Source organism: Stegostoma tigrinum, chromosome 8, assembly GCF_030684315.1.
Source record: "Stegostoma tigrinum isolate sSteTig4 chromosome 8, sSteTig4.hap1, whole genome shotgun sequence".
NCBI lineage: Eukaryota > Metazoa > Chordata > Chondrichthyes > Orectolobiformes > Stegostomatidae > Stegostoma > Stegostoma tigrinum.
Genome location: NC_081361.1, coordinates 13,245,104 through 13,271,553, shown reverse-complemented (window position 1 = coordinate 13,271,553; position 26,450 = coordinate 13,245,104). Strand labels below are relative to the sequence as shown.

Genomic DNA, 26,450 nt, shown 5'->3' with positions numbered 1-26,450 from the left:
TATTTCGGGCTGGTCAGTTTCGGGAATTTATCTGAGCGTCGTGACTAGCTTTTGAGAAACTTGGCTGGTTAGGCAGACCGTCTGGTTTCAGCCCTTAGACCCGAGCTGTGTGATCTCCAGGAGTGGGGAGGAAGCGGGGGTTGGGTGGTTGGGGGTTGGGGGTGGGTGGTGTTGGGATTTTGTAGTCACTCGGAAAGCCCGTCAGATTGTCCCTTTCCTTCCCGGAGATTTTTGCTCAGTCCCCGTGCCGGGACGCTGCCTCTCCTCTCCACATTCTAGCACGCTCCAGTGAGTCCCTCTGCACATCAACAACCGGGATCTGCAGGCTCCGGGCTGAGGGGCAGAGAGAGAGGGAGGCGAAGCAGAATCGAGGAAGGAGTGTTAAAGATTGACTGAGGGCATTGGGCAATGTCGGGATAGCCTGCCGTTAGACACTGGCTCCTGAGGAATAACCGGACTGGAGAAACCCCAATGTTAACCTCTCCGGCGAACAGCTTTTAAGCTGACAGAGCTACTGCAGGACCCCGCGGCTGTGAGGCAGGGAGATTAAAAACAGACACGAAGGTGAGATGGTTGGTTTTTTGGGAGGTCGGGGTGCTGTGGGGAGAGAGAGGGGGAAAATGTAACTTTTTTTTATTGGTTTCCAAGTTCCGGAAGCCCAGACTGATCCACGGGCGAGTGCATTCTTTGCGAAATTGCTCGCTGAGTTGTGTGAGGTTGGATTCCGGGAGCTGTTGTTGCGGTGCACGGGCTCAATACCTCGGTTTGCACCAGTTTGTCTGTAAACTGCTGCTGCTTCTGCTGCAGGACCAGCCGCTTGTGTCTTTCTGTCCGTCTCTGTCTCTTGTCTGTCTGACTGTCAGTTTGTCTATTCCTCTGTCTGTCTGTCTCTGTTACTTCGTCTGTCTATCACTTTGTCTCTGGCTGTCGCCCCCCCCCCCCCCTTCTCTCTCTCCTTTTCTCTCTCTCTTTCTCTGTCTGCCTGTCTCTGACAATCCGTCTGTATGCCTGCCTCTCTCTGCCCAATCTGTCTGTTTGTCTTTGTGTGTCTCATCTTTTAGAGCTGACCGGTCTGAGATCAGGGCAGCACCTGAGAGACCTGGACTAATGTGAAATGTCTGCATTAGCGACACTTCCCGCATTGAGTTATACTGTTAATAACGGAATCGATCTTATTCCAGATAGACAGACTTGACTGACTGAATGACAGGCAGATGGACGGACGGACAGACAAACAAGAGGTGCAGACCATGGTTTCATTGGGGATGGGGGTAGTGGGGAAGACAGAGAAATAGGGTTGGCACCACAGTCAGATCAGCAATGATCCAATCCAAGGGTGAAGCATGCTCAAAGTGCTGAATGGCCACACCTTCTGCAGCCTCCAAGATACACAGGGAGCATAGGAGAAAAGGCACCCATGAAATCCCCAAAACAAGCTGCAAAAATTTGATTTATGCTGCAGGGTGAGGGACGGGGGCGGGGGGGCAACCTATAAGGGAACCAATCTGGACATCAGTGTAGGTTAGATGGGCTTGAGATCGGTATGACAGGTCGGCACAACATCGAGGGCCGAAGGGCCTGTACTGTGCTGTTATGTTCTATGTTCTATCAAATCCCTGGCTGGCTGTTCTCATGCCCTCGTTACCAATCAGCAGTCAACATTGGAAGGAAGCTGCCTGCGTTTGGAGGGGTGGCTAGTGGTTGGGAAGCAAGTGGAAGTTGTGTTGGAAATTGAACGTGGGGTGTGTTCTTGTGCCAAGTCCAGGCCAAGGTCTTTGGCTAGCAGGGAAGATGGAGACTCCGACACAGATGGAGGAAGAAGGCTATTACAAGAGAGTTAGGAGGAAGGGAGAAGAAGGCAGCAAGGATTGATTAAGGAGAAAGCACCTTCAAGAGGCATTTAAAGGAAATGGCTGCAAGAGGAGAATTTTGTAGAGCAGGAGAGTGCAAAGGAGAGAAAACAGTTTCAAACTTGTCAAAAGTAAATACTAAACTAACTGAGAGCCAGGAAATCTTGAAATCACTGAGATCGCATATCCCTTGAAAATCAAGTGGAACCTTTAGCTTAAGGCTGCATATGAAGGAAATGTAGTGGATGCTATTATAATGAACATCAATTGTTACATTTAAATCTGAAATTGAGATTAGGATGCAGCAAAAATGTTGGTAACTGCCTGATTAATATCACTCACTTTTGTGCAAATGTGATGAAAACCTGTTAGTTGTGAGATTACCAGTCTGTAGAAGGCATGTTTCAGATGTGTGTGAAGCTACGTTGGAAAAAGAACACACTTACTATTAACTTATGCCTGCCATCATGTGTCAATTTAGATGCTAATGTGGTGTCTAAGAAAGGAATGCTTATTTGTGACAATGACTGGGTGTCTCTTTCCAGGGATAGTTCCTGGAGGGGAAAGAACCATTTGTAACATGATAAAATGATTCCCAAATAAAAATGCTCAGTTTTCCATGATACCCATTAAAGCCGGCTAGTTGGAAAAATCCATAATTAGCTCTTAAGGCCCGATCTTGTTGGCACAGAATCATCCCTTCATTTACATCTCCAACCCTCTGATGAAGAGTCTAGGCCCAAAACGTCAGCTTTTGTGTTCCTGAGATGCTGTTTGGCCTGCTGTGTTCATCCAGCTTCACACTTTGTTATCTTCCATTATGTGTTGTGGCTTTAAGTTCTTTGGAAGGGTGATCATTATTGAGGTTATTGATGGATTCTTCTGATTCTGCTACAAAGTTCAAATATTTCATGTTTCAACACAAATGCAGATGCTATGCATTTATTACTAAGCAACTGTATCACCTAATAGATTAGTGAGAATGAAAAGAAAACCCTTAAAATCAAAAATAAGCCCTCAAGTAGAGCCCTTGGAAAATGATGATAATTTTGCTTCCTGCTGTGAATCTCTTGTGACAATGACTGGACGTCTCTTTCCAGGGATAGTTCCTGGAGGGGAAAGAGCCATTTGTAACATGATAAAATGATTCCCAAATAAAAATGCTAAGTTTTCCTTGATACCCATTAAAGCCAGCGAGTTGGAAAAATCCATAATTAGCTTTTAAGGCCCGATCTTGTTGGCACAGAATCAACCCTTCATTTATTTCTCCAACCCTCTGGCACTACAATGATTGTTGAATTTTTGCCTGCACTTGGTGCCAACTGTGCTTCTCAGTGAAAGGAATAATAAGCATAAGAACGTAAGAAATAGGAGCAGGAGTAGGCCATCTGGACCCTTGGGCCTGCCGTATCAGTTAACAAGATCACAGCTAATCTTTTCATGGGCTCAGCTTCACTTGCCCGTCCACTCACTATAACCCTTAATTCCTTTGCTGTTCAAAATCGATCTATCTTTGCCTTAAAAACATTCACTAAGATAACGTCAACTGCTTCAGTAGGCAGGGAATTTCACAGATTCACAACCCTTTAGAAGAAGCTCTTCCTCAACTCTGGACTAAATCGGCTCCCCATTATTTTGAGGCTATGCTCCGTAGTTCTAGTTTCACCTGCCAGTATCTATTGTGTTTGTAACTTTATGTATATCTATAAGATCCATTCCCCCCCGCCTCCAAATGTCTGAATTCCAATGAGTATAGTCCCAGTCTACTCAATCTCTCCTTCTAAAGCAACTATCTCAACTCCAGAATCAACCGAGTGAACCTCCTCTGCACCCCCTCCAGTGCCAGTACGTCCTTTCTCAAGTAAGGAGGCCAAAACTATACACTGTACTCCAGGTTTGATCTCACCAGCACCCTATACAGTTGCAGCACAACCTTGCTTCTCTTAAACTCCATGCCTCTAGAATGAAGGACAATATTTTATCTGCCCTTTTAATTACCTGCTGCACCTGCAAACTACCTTTTTGTGATTCATGCACAAGGATACCCAGGTCCCTCTGCACAGTAGCACACTGTAATTTTTCACCATTGAAATAATAGTCCATTTGGCAATGCCCATGAGGCAACAACAATCTAAATTTGTGTAGTGCCTTCTTTTGATATGAGATCCCAAAGATCTTTGCAGGAGCGACTTCAAACAACATTTAAAATGGAAATGATAAAAAAGCGATTACTAAACCAGATAGCTTGTTATAAAAGAAGTGAGGGAAATAGAGTTGTAGAGAGGTTTAGGGAGGGAATTCTAGACTTTAGGGCCTGGATAGCTGAAGGCAGAACCAGCGAAAGAACATGCAGATATGAAAACACCCCAACCTCACCTAATGTGTCAAGGCCACTTGGTGCCAGTTAGGACACAGGAAAATGACTTGTGAACAGTATCTGTTTTGTGGAGAGTTAAATGTGGACTATTAACATGAAAATAGTCACATTCAGTAGTAGCAAAGGTATAGATGAGGGTTTCAGCATCAGGTGAGCTGACATAAGGACAGAATTGTTGGGCCATCTCACAATGGTGAACCTAACCAGTCTCAGTGAGGGTTCGCATTTGTGGCCAGAAGCTCAATTCAGCATCATATGAGACAGTAAGTTTACAACCAGCCTCACACGGCTACTGGGGGGAGTGATACACTCAGTGGCTAAGGAATGTGACACTGACCCCTTATTTCTGAATATCTAATTGGACATACAATGATATCCTCTCATCCAATAGTGGATGTCGGACAACCAAACTGATAGTGGAACAACCATGACCTGGAGAAAGGCCCAAGGCTGCGTTAGACCATTGTTCCAGGATTGGAGAGTTTAGGAGGAACTGTAACTGATGGTGGGGTATGGTTAATGAAAGATAAAAGGTGAGAATTAAACATATTATAGGGTGAAGGTTAATGGACACTCAGTTACTGAAGGGCTGGAGAGTCAGTGAGGTAAGGTCATCACCTGGATGTATTCATTACATTGCATTTTAAACAGATTCATATGGATATAGTCAATAACATGACTAATATTTCACTTCATTCATTGTTGAAAAAACACCTTAAGTGCCCATTCAAAGTTCTGTTTATTAAGCTCACATCTGACACATAGGAAGGATCTTATTAAGCCAGAGAGGGCTCAGAAGAGATTTGCCAGGATATTGCTGGCTATGGAAAGTTGGATAGGCCAGAATTGTTTTCACGGGAGCATAGGTAGTCGAAAGGTGACCTGACTGAAGTCTACAAAATCATGAGGGGCATATTTGGGGTTAATGGCAGGTGTCTTTCCCCTAGGATGGGGAATTTCAAGACCAGAGGGCACATTTTTTTAATGTGAGAGGAGAGAAATTTTAAAAAAAGGCATGAGGGCCAATTTTTTTACGCAGAGGGTGGATCGCGTGTAGAATGAACTTCTTGAGGAAGTGGTGGATGTGGGGAGAATTAGAAGGTTTGAAAGACATTTGGGTAAGTACATGAATAGGAAATGTTTCAAGGGATATGGGCCAGGAGCAGGCAGGTGGAGTAAGTTTAGTTTGGGATTATGTTCGGCATGGACTGGTTGGACTGAAGTGTTTGTTTTCATGCTGTACCTGACTCTACAGCTGTATGTGAGAAGTCATGAAGGTGGCTTCTCCAAGTCTGTTTATGCCAATGTCTTTTGAAGGCAACACCTACCCCACTCCTTCTCATCATAATGCTGTCTCTTTTTATACCACTTTCTTCACGGTCTCCTTCACACAGAATGCAGCACTGCCTGATAATTCAGGATCACCAAGCCAGTTGAGCTGATTGGGAAAGGAGATTGCTTAGGGTTATGATTAGAAATGGACCATTGCCTTTTCATGCCATGTTGATGCCACCAATTGTTGCTTTCCTTGAGCCATAGCTGTATTGAATATGGCCTTTGATGCCTGATCACAGAGCATTATGTTGTTTTATTCATCACAGCAAGCCTTCCACCATCACCAACTGTGAATAAAACAGTGTTTAATTTCTAAAAATCACATGTTCCACCCTTAATGGCTTGCACTCAATATTTCTCTAATGATTCTTAATGTTTATTTCGACATTGTTGTTGCTGAAATTCATCCTCTTCAGTTAGTGGCATCATTGAGGGGAAGACACAAGCTTTTCCAGGGCATTATTTTGACCAATCCCATCTTTATCACAGCTGGAAGCAAACAAAAAGCATAAATATATTGATATTCTTGCATTGCCCACCTTGAACCAGAGGCAATTCCATGATATCTAGCATACATTGTTGGATTGTCAATTGTTTTCCATTCTTGTCTTTAAAAGTAACTAGCAAATGTGACTGCAAGGGTGCTCAATAGATTTAATTGTGTAACAGAGGTTCTGAGAGATATTATGTCATTCAAACTTTTCCAAGTTAGCAATAACTTTTTGTCCCTGAGAAAAGCTGGATTATTTTGATATTTATTTAAAATTCAAGCAAGGGGTGGAATAGAATGTCAGAATTTATAATTGCATGTAAACATTCTACCTGGTCTGTAACTAATGTTTGAATTTATATGATGTAATGGATCTTGGTTTCTTATATGTTACATTTTCTAATCCCAAATGTAATAATTTGGGTTAATATAAAACAGATTGTTCACTAAATTCAGAATGTGATGTATAATTCAATACATTCCTCCCTCCCAATTCAAGATACCTCATGTTCCATCAATCATCCTGTGCTGTGCAGTCAAAAAATTTCTTTTCCCAGGGTGAAGACATTAATAATGAGCTCTGCAGCACATCAAACTGCATTGTCAAGCACCACTGTTTTTTTATCTAGAACAACTCTAAGTATTGGTGTCAACTCCAGATTCTCACATTTCCTTTCATTGCAATTCTCAAAAAGTTTTTCATTAAATCTGTCAAGACTATTTTAAATGCTTCCATCAGTCTAATAGTGACAATTTGCAATGGCATTGTCATTATCACAGGTGTTGGTCCAAAATAAAATTAGTCAGCTTGCAGTCCAAATCTTTGCACCCTTCACCAAACCATTTTGCCATCTGATTTGCAGATTTTGTTTTGTGTTTGTCTGAATTACATTGTAGCATCCAATTGTTTTTGGTATAATTTAACCCCATTTTGTGTCAGGTTTGGGTGGAAAGCCTCCTCACATAATGACTTTGAAGACAGTCCTTCACAGTCTATAAAATCAACTGCTGCTTTGTTTGTTCCTCTAAACCGCTCTTTTAATTGTCTGTCCTTTGTTTTTATCAAGTTTCTACATTCTTATTATGCCAATTCACCTGATGGTCATTGCAAATTGCTTTTAGTGAATGTAAATACTATTTCCCTTAGCGTCTTATGATTAAATTTTACAGTCATCCACTTACAGAGATAAGGAATAAAAAAGCAGAGTAGCAGATTTCTGATTACAGCCAGGTCTTTTTGTTGACCTTTTTCCTTGTCCTGAGTATTTTCTTGTTAGATCCTTGTCCAATTTTGTCTTGTTCCATGTGAAATCTTGCCTTTTCTTTCTTTTAAAGGAGCCTACAGTTCAAACAATTAGCATAATTGACAAATGAGGACGATTCTTAATGTAGTCACCAGAAAAATGAAAAATGTAATGTTTTGTACACAGAATAGTGCCAGATAAATATTGACATTCATTTCACACCCAGTTGTCAGTAGTAACTGTTGCTATTCTCTGGTACTTCCTAGCTGACTGGCTACAACTGTCGAATTAGGAAAAATCACAGTAGCTTCAATTTTTCTTTTATTGTCAGGCAGTCATTTCAATTCATTTCTAGTATCAACCAAGAACAGTCTTTCACTGAGATCATCAGACCTCCAAAGCTGCAGCCCACATTCACAGAAAGGAATCTAAACAGAAACAACTCTGTATGAATTAGAATTTTAAGAGAAACGGTTCAGTGGGCCTGCTTTAACATGTCTGTCATCAGGGTCGCACAGGGATGCTACGGAGATAGCCTTTCATGATTTTTCATCATTAAAAAGCCGAAAGACATGCATTCAGTTTTGTCAATACAACGCTTCTATTCGCCATCAACAACTAGATACTTTAAGATCTCACTTTTATTGAATGCTTTCAAAATCACTCTTCAAAAAACTCAATCAAGTTGGTGAGACATGATTCTTAAACAGTGGCACTATGTTAGCCAACCTCCAGCCTTCCAGCACCTCACCCATGGCTATCAGCAATGCAACACAAATATCTCAGCAAGGAGCCCAGCAACCACATGCCTAGCTTGCCAAAGAGTTTGAGGCTACACCAAATCATGTCCCGGGAAATTATCCACTTTTAGGCATTTTAAGACAGCCAGCACCTCCTCCTCTCTGACCTGGGCATTTTTCATGATATCACTATTTATTTCCTCACGTTCTCTATCTTCCATACCCTTCTCCACAGTAAACACTGATGGTTTGCCTTCAGCCATTCCAGCTCAGTGCAAAGATCCTTCTCACTATTTTAAATTCACAGAAACATCACGGCCTATTTTCTGACCCAACTGGCTAGTGAGATGAACGGACATCTTAAACACTTAGGAAAGATTTAATAAGACTGCACCACATTACAGAGATAATGAGCTACATCATCCTGTATCGTCCCGAATCCGTTGCCTGTCTGGGAAGAGTTTATCTGCTTGTATCTCTATTATACTATTTAAGCGGGAGCATCCTAATCACTCTTTCCTGTCTGGCCTCCCACAAATATATCAGTGCCCCTAGCCATCTGTCCATCTCCTGTTATCTTTCTGCACTTGGCAGCATGTATTTTCTCCTATTGCCTTGCTGTCTGCTTATGCAGAACAACAAACATCCACTTAGAATTTCAAAGGAAATCTCACACAGGTCATTCTCAAAGGCTGGTAATAAACAAACATTCTTCTAGGTTGTTTTTCACTGAAGGGAGCTGGACTTTTGAAATTTATGTTGCACGCACACAGCCACAACATTTTCGCATCCTTGGGGGAGTAAGGGAGAGGTCATGAACTTTTGCAGTCATTAAGTGAATGCAGAAATAAATCGTAACCACTTAACGCAGCATTGACAGGGTTTATGGATTGTGGTCTGTTTTGATGTTGTACATGTCAACATTAGCAACTAAAGCAAGACGCAATGACCCAGTTGGAGATTCAGTGTCGCATCACCGACTGTCACTGTTTCATAAGAAACGGAAACGGGACGAAATCAATAACCACATCATGGGAGAAAGCAAGAGAGAGTGAGTGAGAGAGAAAGTGTTAAATTACAGTCAATGGGATTGTCATAAAGTCATAATGTCACTGAAGGAGGTCATTCAGGCTACCAGATGCACAGTGGCTCCATGTAGTACAATCTAGTCACAGTTAAAACATGATTTTCCAATTCCTCTCAAAATTGTTGATTTCTCCAATTTCCCTGTCCTTGGAGACAGTGAGCTCCAGATCATCACCAGTCACTGGGTAGAAAGTTTATTCTCAAATCCCCCACTCACCTCTCTTGCCTAGTACCTCAAGTTTATCTCCCCACAGCCCTTGTAAGTCAACTAATGAAAACAGCTTTTCTTTGTTCACCTAATTAATTTGTGATCCTCTCGTAATCCTCGATTAACACTACCCTTGAAATGTTTCTCTACCAAGGTCAGCAACCCGAGCTTCACCAAGCTCACCTTGTAACTAAACTTCCTCATCCCTGGAAACATCTGGCTAAACTACTCTGAACCCTCTTCCTAAATTGTGGCAAGCAGAATTGGACACAATACTAAAGTTGTGGCTTCACCAGAACTTTTTAAAGGTTGAACAAAAAGTTGCTGCCTTCGTACCTGACCGTGTGAGTTATGAAATCCAGGTGCCCATGTGCTTAGTTAACTACGTAACATGTCTTGTCACCTTCAAAGATCTACATACATAGACTCCAAGTTCTCCTGTCCCTGCACACTGCTTAGAACCGTACCATTAAATGGATATTGCCTCTCCCCCATCCCTTCCAACAAATACATCACTTCACAATTCTCTTTAGTAAATTCACATTTCTCCTTATTCAAGCTCATCAGCCACTCATCTGTCCATTCTATTTGATTACTTATGTCCACTTGCAGTTGAGTCACTAAATTTTCACGATCCCGTACTCATCCAAGTCAGGAGTGTGATGGATTACTCCTCACTTGCCTGGATGAGTATAGCTCCAACCATGTTCAAGAAGCTTAATACCATCCAGGAAAAAGCAACCCGCTTCTTTCACAACATATCAATAAGCACCTTCACCCCTCCACTTATGCTTAGGAGCAGCAGTGTGTACCACCTACAAGACACACTGCAGAAACTCGCCAAGGTTCCTTGGACTGCACCTTCCAAACCTACGACCACTTCCATTCAGAGGAACAGCAGAAATATGGGAACACCACCTAATGCAAGTTCCCCACCAAAACACTTAATTGGACTTCACTGTCATTGGGACAATATCCTGGAATTCCCTCCCTAACACGATTGTGGGTCAATCTCGGCACATGGACTGCAGTGGTTCAAGAAGGCAGCTCGTCACCACCTTGTCAACAGTAACCAGGGACTGGCAATAAATTTTGGCCAGTGGTGTCCATGTCCGTGATTGAATTACGGAAAGTATGGTATCATTTGCAATCTTTGCAATTTTATACTGTACTCAAGTAATTTATATATAAAATGACACAATGGGACTACAGCTGAGCCTTGGAAACTCAAACAATATTCTGGTCATGACTACTTGGACCTTCTGGGATGATTTGGGTTGATTCACTGCCACCAATTCTTCATCATGGCATAAGGCTAAGTTACTGATATCACGTTAGCAGAGATGGCCAAAGTCTTCAGTAGAAGATAAGCTCAGTATTGATTAACAGAATAAGATGATTCCATATGACTTAAAACCCAATTATATTACTTCTGAGTGACTTGACAGTCACTTGTGAGACAGCAAGTTCAATTTAACAATAAAATCACCACAGTCCTATCGGACCATAGCACTGTTCTCTTCGAGAGACACACAACTGGTAGTGGTTTGAGCTGAGGGTCACCATTTCTCAGGAGAATGCAGAAATTGAGAAGGAGAATTCTACATATTTCAAAGAGATCACTTCTCATTCTTCTAAACTTCAGTGAGTAGAGTTCTAACCTATTTCGCCTTAGCTCACAATACAATCCTTCCATGTCAAAGATCATCCTGGTGAACCTTCTCCGAAATGCCTCCAATGAAACAATACTGTTCCTTAAATAAGAAGACCAAAACTGCTCATAGTACTCCAGATGTGGTCTCACCAGCACCTTGCACAGTTACAGAAAGACTACTCTTACACTCCAACCGCCTTGAAATAGGGACCAACACACCATTAGCCTTCTTGATTACCTGCTGCCCCTGTGTTCTAGCTTTCTGTGTTTCGTGCATGACCCCCTAGTCCTTCTGTGTTGCAGCTTTCTCGAGATTTTCTCCATTTAAATAATATTCTGTTCTTTTGTTCTCCCTTCCAAAGTGAACAATTTCACATTTTTCAACGTTATATTCCATATTCCAGGGCAGCACTGTGACACAATGCTTGAGGGCAGTAAGGTGGAACAGTGGTTAGCACAACTGCCTCATAACACCAGGAACTCAGGTTCAATTCCAGCCTTTAGTGACCATCTGTGTGCAGTTTGCACTTTCTCCCTGTGTCTGCATGGATTTCCTCCAGGTGCTCCAGTTTCCTTGCACAGTCCAAAGATATGCATGTTAGGTAAATTGGCCATGCTTAAAAAAAATTGCCTTATGATGTGCAAATTAAGAGAGTTAAAGCCTCTGTGGAGGCTTACAGGTGGGGATTTGTGTCTGAGTGGGATATTCTTTGGAGGGTTGGTACAGATTTGATGGACTGAATGGCCTCTTTCTGCACTGTAAGGATTTTATGATATTATTTGTCAATATTTTGCCCACCAACTAAACTTATCAATATCTTTCTAAAAGCTATTTATAACCCTCTCACAACCTGCCTCACCACTTATTTTTGTGTTGTCTGCAAATTTGGCTATGATGCATTCATTTTGTTACTCCAAGTCATGGATACATATTGTGAATACATTTCAGCCCCAGCACAGATCCCTGTGGAACGCCACTGGCCACAGGTCACCAACCTGAAGAAGAACCCATTATTGTTGTTTCCTGCCTGAAAGCCAATTTTCTATCCACAACAATAAACTACCTTCAAACTACTGAGCTCTTATCTCATGGCTATATGTTTTATGGCATAACATCTGAAAGTCCAAATAAAACACATCTATCAACTCTGGTTGAGACTTCCTAAAAACATTTCCATTTCATGAAGCTGTACTGACTCTGCTTGATCAGATTGTTATTCCAAATCATCTGCTCTTTCTCCCTTTATAAGTGATTCCAATACTTTTTCTCCAATAGATTTTTAGCTAATCAGCCTATTATTACCTGCATTTCGCCTCCCTCCCATTTTGAATTGGGGTGTCACATTAGTAGTTTTCTAATCCTCTGGTATTTCCTCAGAATCGAAGGATATTTGAAAAATTACAACCGGATGTATCCACTATTTCTATAGCTACCTCTTCTTAGGATTCTAGGATGCAAGACATTAGGGCCAAGGGGCTAATCAGCCTTTAGCCCCATTAGTTTGTCTAATACTCTGTCTCTAGATATTGGGATGGTACTTAATTTCTCCCTTGACTTCTTTAGTATTAGTAGGATGTTCAAAGTATTTTCCACTGTTAAGACTGATGCAAAATATCTGTTTAACTCCTCAGCTCTTTCCTTGTTCCCCACAACTGTCCCCAGATTCATATTCCAAGAGGCCTGTGTTCAATATGACTTCTGTCTTCCCTTTCCTGTATTTAAAGAAGCTCTTATGATCAGTTTTTATATTCCTCACTGGTTCATCCATACAGTTTATTTTCTCTGTCTTTATTATCAGTTAAATCATCTGCTCTTTCTCCCTTTATAAGTGATTCCAATACTTTTTCTCCAATAGATTTTTAGCTAATCAGCCTATTATTACCTGCATTTTGCCTCCCTCCCATTTTGAATTGGGGTGTCACATTAGTAGTTTTCTAATCCTCTGGTATTTCCTCAGAATCAAAGGATATTTGAAAAATTACAACCGGATGTATCCACTATTTCTATAGCTACCTCTTTTTAGGATTCTAGGATGCAAGACATTAGGGCCAAGGGGCTAATCAGCCTTTAGCCCCATTAGTTTGTCTAATACTCTGTCTCTAGATATTGGGATGGTACTTAATTTCTCCCTTGACTTCTTTAGTATTAGTAGGATGTTCAAAGTATTTTCCACTGTTAAGACTGATGCAAAATATCTGTTTAACTCCTCAGCTGTTTTCTTGTTCCCCACAACTGTCCCCAGATTCATATTCCAAGAGGCCTGTGTTCAATATGACTTCTGTCTACCCTTTCCTGTATTTAAAGAAGCTCTTACGATCAGTTTTTATATTCCTCACTGGTTCATCCATACAGTTTATTTTCTCTGTCTTTATTATCAGCTAAGCCCTCCATACCTGGATTCTGAAATTATCCCAGACTTCAGTCTTCACTGACTTTTTCCTCCTTATGTTTTTTTCTTTTATACTTTCCCTAACTTCCTAGGTTAGCCCTGGTTGGTTTATCCCTCTCTTAGAATCTTTCCTCCTTACTGGGATGTATTTTTGCTGAGAGTTATCAATTACCTCCTTAAGTGACTGCCGCTGCTTTCTTGCAGTCATTTCTGCTAATCTGCCTGCCCAGATCTCTTTAGCTAACATGACCGGCATTTCATCGTAATCCGCTTTATTTAAGTTATCTTATTTAAGTTAATCACTGTTGTTTGCAACCCAAGTTGCTCACTTTCAAACTGAGTATTAAATTCTATCATGTTAAGAATGCTACTTCCTACAGGATTTTTTACTCAGAGGCCATTTATTTAACTTGCCTCATTAATCATTATCAGATGCATGATAGCCTACTCCCCAGTTAGCTCCATGACATACTGCTCTAGAAACTATCCCTAATGCACTCTATGAATTTGTTGTCATAGCTGTCTTTTTCAATTTAATTGACACAATCTACATGAAGATTGAAACCACCCAGAATGTTGCTCTATTCTTTTTACATGTAGCATTTTTTGTTGATGAACAGCCTTTCCTACATAGTAGCAACTGTTTGGAGGTCTACTCATTACTCCTACCAATGTCTTCTTTCCCTTGTCATTTTTATTTACCTCCTTCCAAATGGATTCAATATCGTCTGAGTTTAGATTATTTCTCATAACTGTCTTTATTTCATCTGACGACTTACATCTCTCCTGTCTTTCTGAAAGATTAAGTATTCCTAAATTCTAAGTTCACAATTTTGATCTTGTAACCATGTTTCTGTAATGGCTATGAGATCATATCCATTTACCTTGATTTGTGCCATCAGTTCCTACTTAATTCCAAATGCTTCATGCATTAAGTTGCAAAGCCTTGTTCTACCTGTATTTTCAAATTTCCTCACACTTTCATGGTTCTTTGATAAAATATGGCATTCATACAACTGTCCTTTTTATTTTCTGGTAATAATCAACCCCATCACTAGCCTATGATTCTACTTCTCTTTTCCCTTTGGTTTTCTAATTTTAGAAGCAACTGAGCCCACATACCCTCCACCCCATTCAGATTAAAGTCCTATTTACATCCCTAGTTATGTGATTCGCCAGGACTCTAGTCCTAGTATGATTCAGATGGACTCTGTCCCATCAGAACAGTTCCCTCCTTCCCCCAGCAAGTACTGTTGCCAATATCTTATGAATTTGAACCGTTTCTCCCACACCAATCTTTGAGCCACAAGTTTACCTTTTTAAGCTTGCTCACCCTGTGACAATTTGCTCATGGCTCAAGTAGTAATCTGAGATTATTATCTTCTGGTTCTGCATTTTAATTTAATCCATAGCTGCTCATTTTCCCTCGGCAGAGCCTCTTTCTTCTTTTTTACTTATATCATTGGTACTTGGCTGGACCAACATGGATCTTCCCCCTCCCACTCCAAATTCCTCTGCAGCCCAGGATGAGATATCCTGAACCCAGGCATCAGGCAAACAAAAAAGCCTTCAGGAGTTTTGATCCTCGCCACAGATAACAGTATCTGTTCCCCGGTCTATACTTTGTTGCATTTACCACCTTGAACCAGTATGTGTCACTGACTAAATAGTTCTGCTTCTGTCTCTGCGCTCTCTCAAGCTATTTCAGAAGACGTTGTCCCACTCTCTCGTACATTCTTTATGAAGTTGCTGTGTCTCTCTCAAAAGCTCAAGTTCCTTCTCCTCTCTCTCTGTCTCTCTCTCTTTCTCTCTCTCTCACACACATTGTGTGAGGTACTGATTACTGTCTTTGTCAAGCTCTCAAAGTCTTTGTGCAATCTGTCACTCCTAGTAAGACCTTGTAGTTGGTCCATTGCATCATCTGGAGGACTAGTAATCTCCTTTCTTTTGCAGAGGGATGCTTCTCTGCTAGATCTGGTGGGTGCCCCATAGCATCATCTGTAGAACCATTAACCTCATAAAAGCCCATCCGAGAAGAACAGCTGCTCTGTTGAAACAAGTACTTTCTCTCTTACAGAATTTCTGGATCAGCCAGTCACTTTCTAATTAGAAAAGTGGCCTCTTACTTGCAGAATACTCCAGGCATTTCTTCTTCTTGAATGTGTTCTGGATGTGTGGGCATTTGTCTGGCTCCCATAGAGTCTGTTACAATCTATCACCCTCGAGTTATTGACGAGGCTCGACAACCTCAGTTATCCATTGAGAGTGTTTAACCAGTAAAGCAGAATTTTTCTGACAATCTCTCATGTTACTGAAAGATTGCTGCTGAGCATTAACTCTGTCACTGGCATTGACTGTTCTATTGTCTTAAGATGATAAGTTGAAGATTCTGGAATGGGTTCCAGTGAGTCTTACTGCTCATTCTTGTTCTCAGTGTTTACTGCTTTTCGTAGATTCTGCTAAGCTTCAATAATGGCAAGTCGGTTTTCCTGACCACACAACCCCCTATCCTTGCACACTGCATGACGAGTTATGAGATTTTCAAAATCTTTAGAGATCTCTGTACAATACGTCAATTACTGAAGCCCAGCACCTAAGTCTCTCTGATGTATCCTTTTCAACACATCTCCCTGATAGGGAGTAGCTAGTCTTTTGTTGCATGTTAGCAAATCATCTGAGATCTTGAAATGCTGTTGGTGCTCCAAATATTTGCTTTTGGCCAACTTGTTGGTTTTTTAGTGTTGCTGTCCTTTGACACATTACTGATGATTGGTAGCAGTGACAGTTACTCTTTGGTTATTATCAAATTTGGTTGCATCTCTGTTGGCTTGCTGGCCACTGTTCCTGTAGGGCCATGTGATTTTTTTAAAATGGCAATAATAGGTATTTTCACCAAGTTCTTTCTTCAGTTTGAATTTGGCCATGTGTCTAGGAAGCTCAAAAAAACCTTCTATCAGTTGCTGCTTGACTAATTGGTCAATTTCAGATGGTGTCTTGATCAGTGTTTCAATAACTGCTCCCTCCTAAATGAATGGCTTGACAAATGTTTGTTTCCAGACCACTGTTGCTCAATACCTACTTGCTTCTAAATGAATGATTCGATAAGTGTTTATTTTCTGGACAAGTACCTTCTTGAAAGTTGTCAAACTCCTTCTATATTCCTAAAGGTTATGATGTGCATGTCAGGAGCTCCAAATTGAAGATTGCTGATTGCACGCAATACAAACATTTTCCAGTACCTTCCCTTCCCTGTGATACAGTTATTCCACCTATACTAAGTAGTCTCATCTTTATAGACTACAGTTTCTGCTTCTTCAGCCATGGTGACTGCTGTGATGAAATGGTGACCTCAGCACTTGTATTAAGCTTAATCTTAACTTGTTGTCAATTAACACACATCGGTTCTGCGAAATCTGGGTCACCGGGATCGTAACTGTACTTTCTGAATGCCTTGGGATTTTTTTTCCAATGGAGAATCCTCTACCATATTGAGCTGCTTGTGTGTGTGACTCCTTTCCCGCAGCTCTACAAGTGTCCTACTTCTGCACTTGCTGTCTGATTTTGAGGAAGTTCTGTAACTTAAACATTGTCATCTCCATCTTGTGTTGTGCATGGTCTTTCTCTGGCTTTGAATCTGTTAGGTAGTTTTTTTTTTCCATTTCTTCTCAATGTACTGAGCTTATTATTGGAAAGGAGTTTTAAATTTGAATCATCACAGCATTGATTACAACATGCTGCTCCTTAAACATGTATTCTTGTATTGGTGAAGACTGTTTGAAATTCTGTTACGTTATGGTAGCTCAGTGGTTAGCCCTGCTGCTTCACAGTGCCAGGGACCTAGGTTCAATTCCATTCTTGGGTGACCATTTGTGTAGGGTTTGCACATTTTCCCTGTGCCTATCGGAGTTTGCTCTGGGTGCTCTGGTTTCCTCTCACAGTCCAAAGATATGTAGATTATCAGTTTGAATTTGGCCATGTGTCTAGGAAGCTCAAAAAAACCTTCTATCAGTTGCTGCTTGACTAATTGGTCAATTTCAGATGGTGTCTTGATCAGTGTTTCAAATGTTTCATGGCTGATGAATGTAAATGTCTCTGTTATTATGATTTAATTATTGAATGAATGTGTTCCTGCTCAGATAGTACTAATGATTCCCTCACTATTATTCCTGTAGCTGTCCAAGTTGCCCACTGTGTCCAAGGATATGCTGGCTAAATGGATTAGCCATGAGAAATGCTGGATCACTGGGTTAGGGTAGGGGGCTGTGGTTAGATAGGATGCTCAGAGGTTTGGTATGGATTCAATGGGCCAAATGGCCTGCTTCCACAAAGTAGTGATTCTATTATTGTAGATGTTATCTACAAGATGCCTGACCTTCATCAATCATCTTTGTCACTTCCTCAAAAGACTCAATCAAGTTTGTGGTACAAGACCTCCCCTGCATAAAGCCTATCCAACTATCCCTAATATGCACATTCTTTTCCAAATGCAAATGAATCATGTCCCTAAAAACCTTCTCCATTCATTTCCCTACAACTGATGTAAGACTCACTAATCCATTGTTTCCTGGATTGTCCAAGGTGCCCTTCTCGAACAAAAGAACAACATTAGCTATTCTCCAGTCTCCTGGGGCTTTGCCTGTGGCTAAAGAGGATACAAAGATCTCCACAAAGGCCTCAAAAAGTCTCTCACTGTCTTCTTCAGTATTCTGGGACTTATCTACGTGAATGTTTTTCAAGACACACAACACTAACTCCTTCTTAATATCCACATGCCCCAAAAGCATCAACAAACTCCTGTCTAAACTTATTATGATCCATGTCTTTCCTTTGATAATGGAGAATGGATGCACCTCCACTTTACCTATTTGAATGGCCTTCCCACCTTCTACCTCTCCACCATGAGACAACTCCATTCTATGGCTGAGACTTGGACAGCTACAGGAATAATAGTGAGGGAATCATTAGTACTATCTGAGCAGGAACACATTCATTCAATAATTAAATTATATTAACAGAGACATTTACATTCATCAGCCATGAAAAGTGTTCAGCAAAAAAGGAGAGCGTGAATTTCAAAATTAGGATCCATCAAACAGAGCTGTGAGGTTGAATGGAATGCCTGAAATGCAGTTACGGACATTTACATACAGAATATGTGTAATGTTTAGGAAACTGTCATTCCCAACTTCATGCAGTGCAAAAAAAATTCCACAATTCAGTGATACAGTGTCACTGGACTCCATTTTGCAACAAAGGGGAAGTGATTAAATTGTGGGAGATAAATTTCATCATGTATTCGGGCAGAGTCAAATTACAAATAATTCCATTCAGAATCTCTCAGCTGTAATTCAAGGGATTTTGATATCGTCACATTTCTGGAGCCTGTAAATTGTCTATTTGAGATTGATGTAAATACAATTAACATGTTCATATCAAGTCACCTGTCCACTATTCTAATGGAGGTACTGGAGTCACTAACCCATTTAGAGAAAATCATGAACCTTGTGGGAGACAAAGACATTGATACATGAGTCATTGGAAGCTCCAGGGATAGCATCACATGTACTTTCTCGTTCTCTGACGCTTTAATGGCACTTGGCCAGCTTTATCTTGTCAGCGCTTGAGTTTAGGGTTTGGAAATGATTTCAGTGTAAGCATCCTGACGCAACAATGCTGGAAGGCGATTGAAGTCAAATCAATTATAAAGTGAAAAATATTAGTTACCTTGCTTCTCATGACCATAAAGAGCAATAAGTGGCACTGGTTTCCCCTGGTTTCTGAACTGGTTGCCATGCTGATCCTTTTGTTTAATTTCAGTACTGGCACATACAAAGCTTATATGGTCTAGTCTTACAAACAGCTGCTGAGGCTCATCTCTCAGTAGACTATCTGGAATGGCTGGACATTCGCAGATTGCCCTTCTTGTCGGACAGGAACTTAGCACCTGACCTCTGACCCTCCTTCTCCAGAAAATGTTCAAGCCGTGAGGATGCAGGATTGTGCTAAAGTTTCCCGGAAGCACTGATAATCTCCTGGATGCTGCTGGAAGTATCCCAGAAAAAAAAGGAGGAAACGATTTAGTGATGTTTTGTTTCATTTTCTTTAAATGATACAATTTATTAAAGTGTTGGAGACATGATAAAGGGTAGGGCAAAGGCTGACAGGTAGTCATGAACTGATCAGAAATGCATCCAACCTGTATTTTCAATGAATATTAAAGAGAAAAAGATTGATAAAAATTAATGCAGCCTCCTTACAATCAGGAGCAGAAGAATTTATAATAGGAGCTAAGAAATGGCTGACAAACTAAACTCATACTTCACTTCTGTATTCACAAAGGAGGACATAAATAGCACATTGGAAGTGATGGGGAGCACAGGGTTTAGTAAGATGGAGGAACTGAAACAAACCTGTCTTAGTAGAGGAATGGGGTTGGAGAAATTGCTGGGATTGAAGGCTGGTAAATCTTCAGGGCCTAATAATCTACATCCTAGGGTATTTAAGGAAGTGATCCTAGAAATAGTGGAGGCATTGGTGGTCATCTTCCAAGGTCCAATACAATAGATCCTACAGATAGGGAGGTAGCTAATGCAACCTCACCATATAAAACGGGGAGTAGACAAAACACAGGGAATTATAGACAAGGTAGTCTGGTGTGATTCGTGGGGAAGATGCTAGAATCAGTTCTGAGGAATGTTATAGCAGAGGGTTTAGAAAATAATGTAAGAATCAGACACAGTCAGCAAGGATTTACAAAAGGCAGATCATGTTTGACAAATCTACTGGAATTCTTTGAGATTGTAATGAGTGGAATTGACATAGGGAGCCACTGGATATGTTTTATTTGGACTTTCAGAAGGCTTTTGACAAATGTCCCACGAAAAGAAGACAGCATGGGATTGGCAGTAGCTTGTTGAGTTGAATGGGAAGGTGGTTAGCAGACAGGAAGCAAAGAGTAGGAATAAATGAGTCTTTTGCTGAATAGCAGGCAGTGACTAGTGGAATACAGCAGGGATCGGTACTAGGACCCCAGCTATTCACAATATATGTCAATGATTTAGACGAGGGAACTATATACAATATCTCAAAATTTGCAGATGACACAAAGCTGGGTGAAAGACTGAGCTGTGAGGAGGATGCAGAGATGTCGCAATGTGATTTGGACAGGCTGAATGGGTGGGCAAATGCATGACAGATGCAGCATAGTGTGCATAAACATAAGGTTATTCATTTTTTTGCAGCTAAAATAGGAAGGCAGATTATTGTTTGAATGACAATAAATTGAGAGAGGGGAATGTTCAACAAGACCTGGGTGCCTGAAAGTAAACATGCAGGTGCAGCTGGCAAGAAAAAAGGCCAACTGTACTTTGGCCTTCACAGTGAGAGGACCAGAGTACAGGAACAAGGATGTCTTTCTACAGTTGTACAAGGCATTTGTGAGGCCACAACTGGAATATTGTGTACCAATTTGGTCTCCTAATCTAAGGAAGGATGCTCTTGCTATAGAGGGAGTGCCACAAAGGTTTACTAAATTGATTCTTGAGATGGCAGGATTAACGTATGAGGAGAGATTGAGTTAGTTAGGATTCAATTCATCGGAATTTACAAATATGAAGGGAGAATCTCCTACAAACCTAGAATTCTAACAGGACTAGACAGATTAGATGAAGGAAATATGTTCCTGATGGTGGGGAGTCCAGACCAGGCAATACAGTTTAAGGATAAGATGAAAACCGCTTAGGATTGAGATGAGGAGAATTTTCTTCACCCAGAGAGTGGTGAGCTTGTGGAATTCATTAGCACAGAAAGCGGTAGAGGTCAAAATAATTTGTGTTTTCAAGAAGGAGATAGTGATAGGACTTGTAGATAAATGAATCAAGGGATATAGGGTTAGGGTATTGAGCTCAATGATCAGCCATGATCGTGTTGAATGGCAAGGCAGAGGTCTAATTGCTTTCTCCTGCTCCTATCTTCTATATTTCTATGTTTTTATGTTTCAACCACAGTTGGTAACACTACAAGTGAGAGAGCAAGCAAAAATGGAAACAGCCCATTATCTTGTTTCATTACTCGTTGCACCTTTGGACTAATCTTATGCAATTCATACACTAAATCACCCAGATTGTTTTTCTAACTGAGAGCTCTGCGATCCCTCAACACTGAGACAAATGCTTCTGTTCTATTTTCTCCTTACTAAACTGGACAATTTTACACTTTTTCACATTATACTCTGTCAACTCTTTGCCCAATGACTTAACCTATTGATATCAATTCCTAGCCTCTTCAGACACTTTCCTCCCTAGCTTTGTGCCATCAGCAAATTTAGCAGCCTTACCTTCTGTCCCTTCATCTAATCATTTATATAAACTGTAAGCACTTAAGCACCAAACCCTGTGGCACACCAAATTATTACATCTTGCCAACGTGAAAAAGACCCATTTATGCCTACTCTCTGCTTCCTGACAGCCAGTCAATCTACTACCCAGGCCAATTTGCTACCACATATATTCTGAAGTTTTATTTTCCACAACAGCTTTTAATGTAGCTCCTTATCAACTGGTCTCTGGCAGCTTAGTGTAGTACATCCACAGAGCATGTTACTTCTTCAAAGAAAACGCCAATAAATGGATTAAACATGATTCTACTTTCATAAAACCACGTTGACTTCTATTGCTTGCCTCGAACTCAAGCAAGTCCACTCCCATAACTTCTTCAATAAAACCTTCTGACAATTTCCCTGTGACAGATATTAAGCCAGTAGTTTCTTGCTGTCTGCCTCCTTTTATATATCTGTTCTCTTCCAATCTAATGGAATCTTCCAGGTATCAAGGGAGTTTAGTAACACTAAAGATAATTTCTCTCTCTCTCACTGGTGACTTCCTTTAAGATCTTGGAATAAAGTTCATCATATATGTGCCTAGATGCCAACTTTTATAAGAAGATGTTACAATCTGACATTGGTAATGATTCAATGTTCAGTCTTTCCTGAATTTGATGTAGCAGGCAACCAGTACAATTAAGAGCAAAACCAAGAAAGGTCAAGAAAGTCAAACCTGTAGCCCTCCATTTTGAACCTCAATGATGAAGACCAAATTCAATTTTAACTGTATTTCCACAAACTTTTTTGACAGCACTAGAATGCAGAAATGGAGAACACTGGCAACTTGTTACATTCCCATCCTCCAATCATGATGCAGTGTTATGCTGAAACCCTGGATGATGTTCCCCAGCTGGTCACATTTACAGATGGGATATCCCAGGTATCCAAGCTCCTGGGTGAGGGCGGATGAACTGTTTCCCCTCACTTATTCACCCACGCCCTCAGTTGTCACAGGATTCCTTTAAATATGCATCCCTTCCCTTCTTAGAAACCCTACAGTGTGGAAACAGGCCATTTGGTCCATCAAGTCCACACCAACCCTTCAAATAGCTTCCCACCCAGACCCACCCCCTATCCTAACCCTGTCATCCTGCATTGCCCAAAGCTGATCCAACTGGCCTAGGCATCCCAGGACACAGTGGCATGGCCAATCCACCTCAACTATCTTTGAGGATAATTTATCTTTGCGCATCATTGGATTGTGGGAGGAGACCTACGCAGATACAGGGTAAATGTGCAAACTCCACATAGACAGTCGCCCAAGACTGGAATTGAACTTAAGTCTCTGGCCCTTTGAGGCAGGGGTGCTAACCACTGAGCCACAGTGCCGTCCATACAGGCACCTTTCTCCCAGAGCCAAATGAGGTTAAGCTTTCAAAGGAACTAATTTAACTAAGCATTCTTGAATTAATGCAGAATGAATTTATGAATTGATAAATGAGAGAAGAATTGGTAAAGCGGCACACATACACTCAAATTAGAAATAAGGGGTGAGTCCAAAAAGACAAAAGTTACAAAGAAATACAGTTCAGGCTTTAACTTGTTTGTGAAGAGTGGATAGTTGTAAATTGCGGTCAGTGCAGTTGATGTTGGTTGTACTGATGTTGGTAGTTAACAGTCAACTTCAAGAGGCTTAGTTTTGCAGACTGGTTGAGATTCTGATGTTCTGATCCTTTTTGACCATGATTGTATTCCAGCATTGAGAATGAGAGAGAGTCTTTGTTGTCCTATTTCTTTTCATCCAGCTTGCTAGCTAGCTAACCTCTAGCACACAAAGTACAAGAGTCTCATTACCTGAAACACAATGGGTAGTTGTTTGACAGTCACATTCAGAGGATATGAATGTTTGAACTGTGACTAATACACAGGGGTATTTGAGCTCACTCAATCCCATGAGTGCAGCCCAGTAGAGCTGAAACTAGCTGTTAAAACACTGACCTTGTGTACTCTTCAAAGAGTGTTGAGCCCGTCCTGACCTATGGAGTCACAAGAGATCTCCCAGCTTTTCCCACTGTGAAGGACTGTTGTTTAAAGCTCCTTTCAAAGCTTTAGGTTTGATATTCCATGTTCACGCTCTTTCTAGACAGCCACTTAAGTAACACATATTGACATTTTTGTTTGTGTGGCCCTTTTTTACAAAAGATATTTTGAAATTACATGTTAAAAATGTCCAAAGTGCTTTGGAGCTCTGACCCATGCTCATCAGATGGAAGCCATTTCTAGATGTTTAGAAGGATCAGTTAGACCCGAAAGATTCCATGATATTCTTTAATGAACAGAAGTCTCCCACCAATATCCAAGCCCAGAAAAATAATCACCCGAATAGATGAACACAGCAGGCCAAGCAGCATCTCAGGAGCACAAAAGCTGACGTTTCGGGCCTAGACCCTTCATCAGAGAGGGGGATGGGGAGAGGGAACTGGAATAAATAGGGAAAGAGGGGGAGGTGGACCGAAGATGGAGAGAAAAGAAGATAGGTAGAGAGGAGAGTATTGGTGGGGAGGTAGGGAGGGGATAGGTCAGTCCAGGGAAGACAGACAGTTCAAGGAGGTGGGATGAGGTTAGTAGGTAGGAAATGGAGGTGCGGCTGGAGGTGGGAGAAAGAGATGGGTGAGAGGAAGAACAGGTTAGGAAAGCGGAGACAGGCTGGGCTGGTTTTGAGATGCAGTGGGGGGAGGGGAAGAACTGGGCTGGTTTTGGGATGCAGTGGGGGAAGGGGAGATTTTGAAGCTTGTGAAGTCCACATTGACACCATTGGGGTGCAGGGTTCCCAAGCAGAATATGAGTTGCTGTTCCTGCAATCTTCGGGTGGCATCATTGTGGCACTGCAGGAGGCCCATGATGGACATGTCGTCTGAGGAATGGGAGGGGGAGTTAAAATGGTTCGCGACTGGGAGGTGCAGTTGTTTGTTGCGAACCGAGCGGAGGTGTTCTGCAAAGCAGTCACCAAGCCTCCGCTTGGTTTCCCCAATGTAGAGGAAGCCACACTGGGTACAATGGATACAATATACCACATTGGCAGATGTGCAGGTGAACATCTGCTTGATATGGAAAATTATCTTGGGGCCTGGGATAGGGGTGAGGGAGGAGGTGTGGGGGCAAGTGTAGCACTTCCTGCGGTTGCAGGGGAAGGTGCCGGGTGTGGTGGGGTTGGAGGGGAGTGTGGAGCGGATAAGGGAATCACTGAGGGAGTGGTCTCTTCGGAAGGCAGACAAGGGTGGGGATGGAAAAATGGCTTGGGTGGTGGGGTCAGATTGTAGATGGCGGAAGTGTCGGAGGATGATGTGTTGTATCCGGAGGTTGGTGGGGTGGTATTTGAGAACGAGGGGGATCCTCTCGGGGTGGTTGTGGCGGGGGCGGGCTGTGAGGGATGTGCTGCGGGAAATGCAGGAGACGCGGTCAAGGGTGTTCTCGACCACTGCGGGGGGAAAGTTGCGGTCCTTGAAGAACGTGGACATCTGGGATGTGCGGGAGTGGAATGCCTCATCCTGGGAGCAGATGCGGCGGAGGCGGAGGAATTGGGAATAGGGGATGGAATTTTTGCAGGAGGGTGGGTGGGAGGAGGTGTATTCTAGGTAGCTGTGGGAGTCAGTGGGCTTGAAATGGACAACAGTTTCTAGCTGGTTACCTGAGATGGAGACTGAGAGGTCCAGGAAGGTGAGGGATGTGTTGGAGATGGTCCAGGTGAACTTGAGGTTGGGGTGGAAGGTGTTGGTGAAGAGGATGAACTGTTTGAGCTCCTCTGGGGAGCAAGAGGTGGCGCCGATACAGTCATCAATGTAACGGAGGAAGAGGTGGGGTTTGGGGCCTGTGTAGGTGCGGAAGAGGGACTGTTCCACGTAACCTACAAAGAGGCAGGCATAGCTTGGGTCCATGCGGGTACCCATGGCATCTCCCCTTCCCCCACTGCATCCCAAAACCAGCCCAGTTCTTCCCCTCCCCCGACTGCATCACAAAACCAGCCCAGCTCGACCCCTTCCCCCACTGCATCCCAAAACTAGCCCAGCCTGTCTCCGCTTCCCTAACATGTTCTTCCTCTCACCCATCCCTTCCTCCCACTTCAAGCCGCACTTCCATTTCCTACCTACCACCTCATCCCACCTCCTTCACTTGTCTGTCTTCCCTGGACTGACCTATCCCCTCCCTAGCTCCCCACCAATACTCTCCTCTCTACCTATCTTCTTTTCTCTCCATCTTCGGTCCGCCTCCCCCTCTCTCCCTATTTATTCCAGTTCCCTCTCCCCATTCCCCTCTCTGATGAAGGGTCTAGGCCCGAAACGTCAGCTTTTGTGCTCCTGAGATGCTTCTTGGCCTGCTGTGTTCATCCAGCCCCACACTTTGTTATCTTGGATTCTACAGCATCTGCAGTTCCCATTATCACCCGAACAGATGACCTGCTCAAGGTATGGGATCCTTACTGTGCAGAAAATGGATGTTGAACTTGCCCGCAAACCAAGAACCTCCACATTTTATACATACTCTTCGATTGGAAAATACAGGACATTGGTGAGGCCTCATCTGGAAAAGAGCATCTAGTTCTGGTCGCCCTGTTATCAGAAGAATCTCATTAAGCTGGAGGGAGTTCACAAGAGATGTACCAGACGTTACCAGAAATGGAAGGTTTGAGTTGTAAAGAAAGGCTGGATAGGCTGGGAATTTTTTTTCACTGGTGCGTATTGAAAGGCAATCTTATAGA

The 26,450-nt window shown here is 42.1% G+C and overlaps 1 protein-coding gene across 3 annotated transcripts in view; it reads left to right on the top strand.

Annotated features, from left to right (window-relative positions):
* The window catches only part of fam163aa (family with sequence similarity 163 member Aa), a 141,370-nt gene that overhangs the window by 737 nt on the left and 114,183 nt on the right, over positions 1–26,450 (top strand). For 2 of the 3 annotated variants that reach the window (XM_059647764.1, XM_048538651.1), the window contains exon 1: positions 254–564. The exons of the other annotated variant lie outside the window; for it this stretch is intronic. The gene's annotated coding sequence lies outside the window, so the exon portion shown is untranslated. Of the gene's footprint in view, positions 1–253; positions 565–26,450 lie in introns of those variants that run through there. 3 annotated transcript variants of the gene reach the window in all.